The sequence below is a fragment of the Giraffa tippelskirchi genome, chromosome 13 (assembly GCF_054371585.1).
Source record: "Giraffa tippelskirchi isolate mGirTip1 chromosome 13, T2T-mGirTip1v1.2.pri, whole genome shotgun sequence".
In the NCBI taxonomy this organism is placed as follows: Eukaryota; Metazoa; Chordata; class Mammalia; order Artiodactyla; family Giraffidae; genus Giraffa; species Giraffa tippelskirchi.
The window spans coordinates 39,010,200-39,018,628 of NC_137287.1; the positions used below are offsets into that span (position 1 = coordinate 39,010,200).

The 8,429-nt window shown below is 54.3% G+C and overlaps 1 long non-coding RNA gene across 1 annotated transcript; it reads left to right on the forward strand.

Annotated features, from left to right (window-relative positions):
- The first annotated feature begins 6,508 nt into the window (after positions 1 to 6,508).
- LOC145533449 (uncharacterized) lies at positions 6,509 to 7,352 on the forward strand. The gene is made up of 2 exons (XR_014074067.1): positions 6,509 to 6,701; positions 6,896 to 7,352. It is a non-coding gene; the product is annotated as an uncharacterized LOC145533449 (long non-coding RNA).
- The last annotated feature ends 1,077 nt before the right edge of the window (positions 7,353 to 8,429 follow it).

Sequence of the window (8,429 nt, forward strand, 5' to 3'; positions counted from 1 at the left end):
CCCAGCTGTTTCCCACCATGCCAATCAACCAATCAGTAAAGACCCAGGAGGGAACAGACACAGGTCTGCGGGCTAGGTGAGGAGCCCATGGCCACCCTCCACCCACCCCACCCCCTGGAAGAAGCAGTCACACTCAGAGTGCCCAGCTGGGGTGGGTGAGGGAGCCCCACCCAGGCCATCCTCAGCTGACCTACAGTGGCCACGGTTCTTCAGGGGCCCCTTGGTGTCCCACAATCTTCCCGGCCTCCCTGGAGGGGCCCCTGGAGGGACGGGCAGCTGGGAACCAGGCTGAGACTGCAGCCAGTCCCTCTGAGGGACCAGGGTCAGAAGAGCTGGTGGGGCCTCCCCAGAGTGGACGTGGAAGCACCATCATCCTGCAGGCAGCCTGTCACCAGGAGTCCAGGAGGCGGGGGGTCTCCACTCCTTGCTCAGGGAAGGCCACCCCATTCCCAGCCCCATCCAGGGCCCGCGAGGTCTCCCTGTGGACTGGCCACCTCTGGCTTCCTTCACCCAGAAAACTGCAGCTCACAGCATGTAGAAACCCCTGAATTCAGGGTGATTCCACTACAATCCTTCATATGTTATCTGTGGAGTAAGCCACAGATAATTCATTATTTGGAAAATTGGTAAATAGAATAAATCAATGATCAAGCACTTGTACACAGTACAGATCTATGGTACATAATCTGTACCTCAAGAATATTAAATACAAAAGGAAAACTGGCTCTTCTTAAATTTAATTTTCATTTGTTCCTGCTGGGCTACATCTTCATCGCTGCACGCGGGCTTTCTCCTGTTGCAGTGAGGGGGGCTACCCTCTAGTTGCTGTTCCCGGGTTTCTCACTGAAGTGTCATCTCTTGTTGGTGAGCACAAGCTCCAGACATGGGCTTCAGTAGCTGTGGCTCCCAGGCTTAGCCGTCCCGAGTCATGTGGGATCTTCCTGGACCAGGGCTGACTGCTGCATTGCTCGACACATTATTAACCACTGGAGCACCAGGGAAGCCCCCAAAATTGACTCTATGGACGAATTCCAGCTACTCACCAGAGAAGGAATGAGAGCATATCAGTCTGTTGCAATCGAAGGAGTTCGTTGATCTCGGCAATGGTCTCCAACAACTCTTTGCATCACCAAGGGACAGGCAAGCCTCATGTGCCCTCTGGTAGAAGTCACACCTGTGAGCTCCGGGAGCTGGGAGAGGCGGCAGGGTATGTGTTTGAGGAGGTATCCACCTGTGAGCCTGTGGTGCCTCTTGAGCTCACACATGTGCACGTCCATCCCTTATAACCATGCTCGTGCACTCTGTAAAAAAATATGCCTCCCTGTGCCCTTGGGCAAGTCCCACCATCCCCCTCTTGACCAGACTAGCAACCATCTCTTCCTCTGTCTCCCACTTCGGGCACTGCTTCCTTGCGTCCCAGTCCAGACAGGCCATCCATCTGGGCTCAAACCCTGGCAGCCTGCAGAGAGAAGGCCCCCAGCTGGCAGCTGAACAGACAAAGTGCCTTCTGCCCTCTGCTCCCTTCTCCGCACAGAGGCTGGTTGTTCTGTGTAGCACCCACCACCTCCCTGCAGTCACCACCATGGATGGACAGAGCTGCCTCTGGTCCCAGATGGGGAAGAGAGGTCCCCCAGAAATCCTGATTCTGTGAGTGAAGGGCCCCAGGGGTTAGTGTTCTGGGCCACATAGTCTCTATCAGAACTCTCCCCATGCCTCTGCACTGGGAACACAGCCCCAGGTGACATCTCCATGAATGGACAAGAGCGCATATAAATGGGCAATGAATGACACTGGAATTTCAGAGGTTTTAACTTGTCACAAGTTTTCTTGGAATTTTTTTCTAACAGTATAAATAGATGAAAAGTATTCTGAGCTCAGGCTTCCCAGGTGGCAACTAGTGGTAAAGAATCTGCCTCCAATGCAAGAGATGCCAATTTGATCCCTCGGTGGGGAAGACGCCCTGGAAGAGGGCATGACAAGCCACTCCTATATTCTTGCCTGGAGAATCCCATGGATAAGAGGGGCCTGGTGGGCTACTGTCCATGGAGTGACAAAGAGTCGGACATGAATGAGGCCACTTAGCACACATGCAGTCTGAGCTCACCTGTTGTGCAAAAACAGGTAGACAATGGGAGTTTACCTTCAAGCCATCGTGTGCTGATCCCTGGCCTAGGGGCCTGAGGTAAGTAGGAGGGTGGCAGCTGGACAGGGCCTCCACCCCGACACAGCCCCCCACACTACCACCTAATAAAGCCAGGGTCTCCAGTTCCTGGTGGCCTGCATTTCCCAAGAGAGAGTGTGCACATGCCAGGCCATGCTCTGTGCCCCTTCTCCTTGCCACCATGGGAGCTTGGATGCTCTAGTCTCTGCCCAGCCTGTCCTAAGGCAATGTATCAGCATAGCCTGAGGTCCACTCCTTCTCTGGGTCCCCATGGCGAGGACACCTCCATTCATGGAACCAGTCACTTATGGACAGGTCTGCCGTTCCTAATCTTGGGCAACTGCAAAGTCTGCTCAAAGGAAACCCTGAGCCCCTGCCCACAGGTGTAAGACCCCGCCGTTCACCTGGATGGAGAAGGATGTCACTGAAATCTCACAACCCCTGTGAGGAGGGGCTATGGCTTCCCACATATAACATGGGGGACAATTGAGACACGTGGGGTGACCTGAGCTCCCCAAAGGGGGGCCAGGGAGGAGGGAAGTGGGGATTCATACCAATTGGCTATATCTCCACGCCCACAGTCACCCCTGTGTTGAGTTCTGTGACCCCGTGGCTCTTCCCAATGGTCAGGGTGGCTGTGAAGCAACCTGAGCACCATCCAGTCACAGGGAGCCTGGACTTGCTGGACCATGAGTCCCCCAGATCCCCAGCCCTCGAGAAGCCCCCCATTCCCTCCCGGACAAGGTGACCCCTCGGCCTGGCCCCAGGTGCTCTGGGGAGAACTGACCTGGAGCATCACTGTGATCCCTCCTGTCTTGGGGTCCTTGCTGTCAGTCATCCCATAGCCCACGGAGCCCAGTTCATCCCCAGCTACACCAGACCCGGCTCAAAGGAAAGGTGACAGGTGTCTTCCGGTGACAGGCCATGGAAGGCTAGTGCCCAGGGAGTCTCTACCACCTGCCACAGGCCCTCAGAACTGAACTGTCCACTGCAGCTCTGAGGGTTGGAGGGGAAAGCCCAGGGCACACAAGGCTCTGCCCAGGCCCGAATGAGGCCCTGAACCGGGTTCTGCACGAGGAAGGAGCCCTGAGCCCCATGAAGCTGCTGGGGGCAGCTACCCTGAAGCACCCGAGGGGTGGAACCCTGTTTGTTCAAAGTGGGAAGGGCTCTCAGGACACCCCCCCTCAGCTGAAGTCAGGGTCTGGTGCAGGGGCCAGAGGGAAACCCAGAGGTGACAGTAAAATGCCCTTAGAGTCGCGTGCGGTTTGTGGTGACCACGAGGCCGAGACAGTAAACAGAGCACGGCCCCTCCCGCTGGATGGCACTGTGGATCCCCAGGAAGAGCCCTCCCCAGCTCCTTCCTGCCCCCCCGGTGGCCCCTTGACTGTTCCTCCTGCAGGGGGCCCACACGACCCAGGAGGGTATAAAGGGCCAGAGGAGGGTGCCCAGCCACCAGCAGACTCCCAGCACCAGGATGGGACCACGGGACTCTGCAGGCCAGGTAAGGCCCCGCCCCCACCACGCTTAGGCCCACGAGGTCAGGGGAGCCCCTCTCTGAGATCGGATGGCCTGTCCTCTTCTCTCCCGGAGCCCTTGACTCTCCAGCCAGAAGCCATGCTGCTGTGGCTGACCCTCGCCCTCCTGTGGAGCCCCACCTGCTGGGCACAGCGTAAGTCTGGCTGGGGACCCCCCAGCCCACCCCCCTGGAGGCCCCCCTCTCCCCCCTCCCTCCGTCCAGGGCTGGGGTCTGGGCCAGCCCTTCCTTGTCACAGGCGGACTCTGCTCTCAGGCCTTTCCCCTCATCTGGAGGGGCTGTGTCCTCCTCTGGGCAGAAACGGCCTACATGTCACTGTGTGTTTATTTTTTTCTCTTCCCCACCTGGTTCTTTCACATAATAGAGACATTTGGGCCTGGAGGAGGTACCTATTTCAGTACCTCTGCTGCTGCTGCTGCTGCTAAGTCACTTCAGTCGTGTCCGACTCTGTGCGACCCCATAGACGGCAGCCCATCAGGCTCCGCCATCCCTGGGATTCTCCAGGCAAGAATACTGGAGTGGGTTGCCATTTCCTTCTCCAGTGCATGAAAGGGAAAAGTGAAAGTGAAGTCGCTCAGGCGTGTCCGACTCTTAGCGACCCCATGGACTGTAGCCTACCAGGCTCCTCCATCCATGGGATTTTCCAGGCAAGAGTACTGGAGTCAGTACCTCTAGAGACTTCCAAAACGATATCACCGGGATTCGAGTGTTCATAGGTCCTCTGGGCCTAATCAAGAGGTGAGTTGAACAGGGAGGGCCTGGAGCCCCTCACTGCATCCCAGCCCCTGCCCCAGTCTCGGGAACGTGGGGAGGGGGCTGGTCCCTCCTCCCAACACCCTCACTGGGGGTCCTGATGTCTCCTGAGTCAGCTGAGGTCTGTCCATCTTCCTCTGCTGTCTCGTCCCCTGCCCCCAGCCCTGTCCCCTCCTCTCTCCCCTGCAAGTCCAGCCTCTGCTTCCTGGGTTGATCTAAAGGGAGGGGAGTGGTGCTGGGAAAACTGGTCAACCACTTGTAAAAGAATGAAACTAGAACACTTTCTAACACCATACACAAAAATAAACTCAAAATGGATTAAAGATCTAAACGTTAAGACCAGAAACTATAAAACTGCTAGAGGAAAACATAGGCAAAACACTCTCCGACATAAATCACAGCAGGATCCTCTATGACCTACCTCCCAGAATATTGGAAATAAAAGCAAAAATAAACAAATGGGACCTAATTAAACTTAAAAGCTTTTGCACAACAAAGGAAACTATAAGCAAGGTGAAAAGACAGCCTTCAGAATGGGAGACAATAACAGCAAACGAAGCAACTGACAAAGAATTAATCTCAAAAATATACAAGCAATTCCTGCAGCTCAATTCCAGAAAAATAAACGACCCAATCAAAAAAATGGGTCAAAGAACTAAACAGACATTTCTCCAAAGAAGACATACAGATGGCTAACAAACACATGAAAAGATGCTCGACATCACTCATTATTAGAGAAATGCAAATCAAAACCACAATGAGGTACTGTTTCACGCCAGTCAGAATGGCTGCTATCCAAAAGTCTACAAGCAACAAATACTGGAGACGGTGTGGAGAAAAGGGAACCCTCTTACACTGTTGGTGGGAATGCAAACTAGTACAGCCACTATTGAGAACAGTGTGGAGATTCCTTAAAAAACTGGAAATAGAACTGCCATATGACCCAGCAATCCCACTGCTGGGCATACACACCAAGGAAACCAGAATTGAAAGAGACACGTGTACCCCAATGTTCATCACAGCACTGTTTATAATAGCCAGGACGTGGAAGCAACCTAGATGTCCATCAGCAGACGAATGGATAAGGAAGCTGTGGTACATATACACAATGGAATATTACTCAGCCATTAAAAAGAATACATTTGAATCAGTTCTATTGAGATGGATGAAACTGGAGCCCATTATACAGAGTGAAGTAAGCCAGAAAGAAAAACACCAATATAGTATACTAATGCATATATATGGAATTTGAAAGATGGTAACGATAACCCTATATGCGAGACAGAAAAAGAGACACAGATGCATACAACGGTCTTATGGACTCTGTGAGAGAAGGTGAGGGCGGGATGATTTGAGAGAATAGCACTGAAACATGTATATTATCATATGTGAAACAGAATGCCAGTCCAGGTTCGATGCATGAGACAGGGTGCTCAGGGCTGGTGCACTGGGATGACCCAGAGGGATGGGATGGGGAGGCAGGTGGGAGGGGGGTTCAGGATGGGGAACACGTGTAAAGCCATGGCTGATTCATGTCAATGTACGGCAAAACCCACTACAATATTGTAAAGTAATTAGCCTCCAACTGAAATAAATAAATTAATAATAATAAAAAAGAATATAAAAAATAAAATCAAATATAGGGAGAGGTGTTTCTCCCCACTGTCTCCTTTCAACCCCAACTCAGCTCAACTGGAAATGGCCTCTCAGTTTGAGAATGCCTATGGGAAAGCAGAAGTTCTGCCCAGGTTAGGGTCAAAGAGAAAAGGAAGAAGGGTCAGAGTGGACCACTGACTGAACACTAGAAGTGTAGAGGCAGCAAGTCCAAGGTCTTCCCCTAATGGTTAAATGGGGGCTTTGTTCCAGGCCTGGGGTAGATATTTGCTCTGCATTTATGGGGTCCCAGGGACCTGGGAAGAGAGAATGGGCCAGAGCAGCAGACACCATGGGGGCCAGAGTGTGGGCGGGGCCAGGTGAGGAGGGGACCCTCTGTGATGGACACTGGGGTGGGGGAAGGTCACAGATAGGGGTCACCTGCTCCTCAGGCCCCCACCTGGACTAGTGCAGTGAATGGGGCTGCAAATGCTGGGCCCGGGGTCAGCTCCCTGCTCTGAAGCAACAGCCCAGCTGCACCTCCTGAGGGTCTTGGTGACTGGGCACCTTGGGGAGCTCTCCTGATGGAAGATCTCAGTGACTGCTCCACAGAATCACTCCCACTTTGCAGATGAGCAAACTGAGGCCTGGAGAGACTAGGTAACAAGCCCCAAATCACAGAGGCTGAAAGTGGCAGAGCAGGGGTTGAGATCAAGAAGCCTGACTCAGGCACCAAAGTCCCATGTCAGGGACTTATGCTGCAGTGACAGGCTGTCCTCCTTGCTAGTGACGGCAGGGATAGAGGACCCAGGATTGGGGGAATCCAGATCCTTCAAAGCTCCCCTTCTTCTCAGTTTCCAGGTGAGACACAGCTCCTCCTGGAGTTACTTATATGGAGCTCAAGGTCTGAACCCTCAGGAATTCCACCTCCAGAAAGGCGAACACGTAAATTACAGGAATCCTCGACTCCTTCAGGCATTTCCTCTCCTACTTGGTCGTACACACCAACCTACAGCCTTTCATCCGTTTTGGATGTCCACGTGGCCACTTCTCTATCACCTCCCCTGATGACAGCCAGAAGGAGCTCACTGGAGTCTACGGACAGCATACTGTTCAGGACACTACCAGTAATCGTCTTTGACTGGGATTATCCTTCAAACTGAAGCAAAAGCACTTCAACCAAAGAAAAATGACCCCTCTGGGTCCTCACGGCTGGGCCATGGGTTTCCTGCCAAAGCCGTCTGGCTGGCGGTGGGCACAAGGCACCAGGGACCTGAATCAGAATCCACCAATAAATCCAGCTTCTGCAGCTACAGTGGGTCGAGGGTGCTCCTTGGTCTGGGATGCGAACAAAGGCTTCTAAGGTTGTGGGGATGAGGCCTCTAGGGCGGAGATCACTGAGCAGAGCTGCAGGAGGAGGCAGGAGGGGGTCCGACACCCCAGGGCTGGGTGATTCTGCCAGGATGCAGGGCCTGCCCGTGCAGACCCCAGCCGATCCCATAATCTCTGAGGATTTGGGGCTCCCAGAGGCCCCATCCCTTGCTCTCTGCTGCAAGGCCATGCAGGTGGCCTGAGCTGTCCAGGCTCAATTCCAGGATTCTCTGAGTGTGCAGGGGCTTGGGGAAGCCACTCAATCATTCATTCACCCATTGCCCCCTGGCTGGCTACAGGCTCCCTGGACTCTGGAGGAAGAGAGAATGGGCCATGCGTCCAGCTGGGGGTTCCCCATGGGGAGTGGGTGCAGAAGCAGATGGAGACAACTGGTGGTTTCATCTGCATTGATAGTGACAGGTCTAGCGCCCTGTGCTCAGTCACATGCCCAGTGGAGGGTGTGCTTCAGGGAAGACTTCCTGGAGGAGGCAACATCTGAGCCAAGTATAAAGGCTGTGTGAGAGCTGGCCAGGTGGGGTTAAGGGAGGGAGGCTTTCTAGGCCAAGAGATCAACACGGGAATGGCTAGAGCCAGGCATCCCCAGGACCCCACTTCTTGAAAGGAGGGTATCTGTTATAGCCTGAAGGGAAAGGAAAGCAGCCCCCAGGCCTGGCACATTCTCTCAAGGCCTCCATCAGGCTGCGGCAGCCTGACCCTCAGCCACAGTGCAGAGGCCGCCCTGTCCCCCCTCAGCTCCCTGCCCGGCAGCCCTAGGGGGACAGGACTTCTGCTTCCCCATTTGCAGAAGGAGGAAACGGAAGCAGGGGTCCCAGTGGTGCCTGAGGGAGACCCTGCCAGTGTTCCCCCTTCCAGTCTGCGTAGGTAGGCACACGGCTGCAGACACCAGGCCCGTGTGGCCCCGTGCAGCCTGACTGCCAGCTCACAGTCTGGCCTGGATCCAAGTCCCGCCGAGGGGACAGAGCAGCGGCCCCCATGTCACCTTGGGGACAGGGAGGC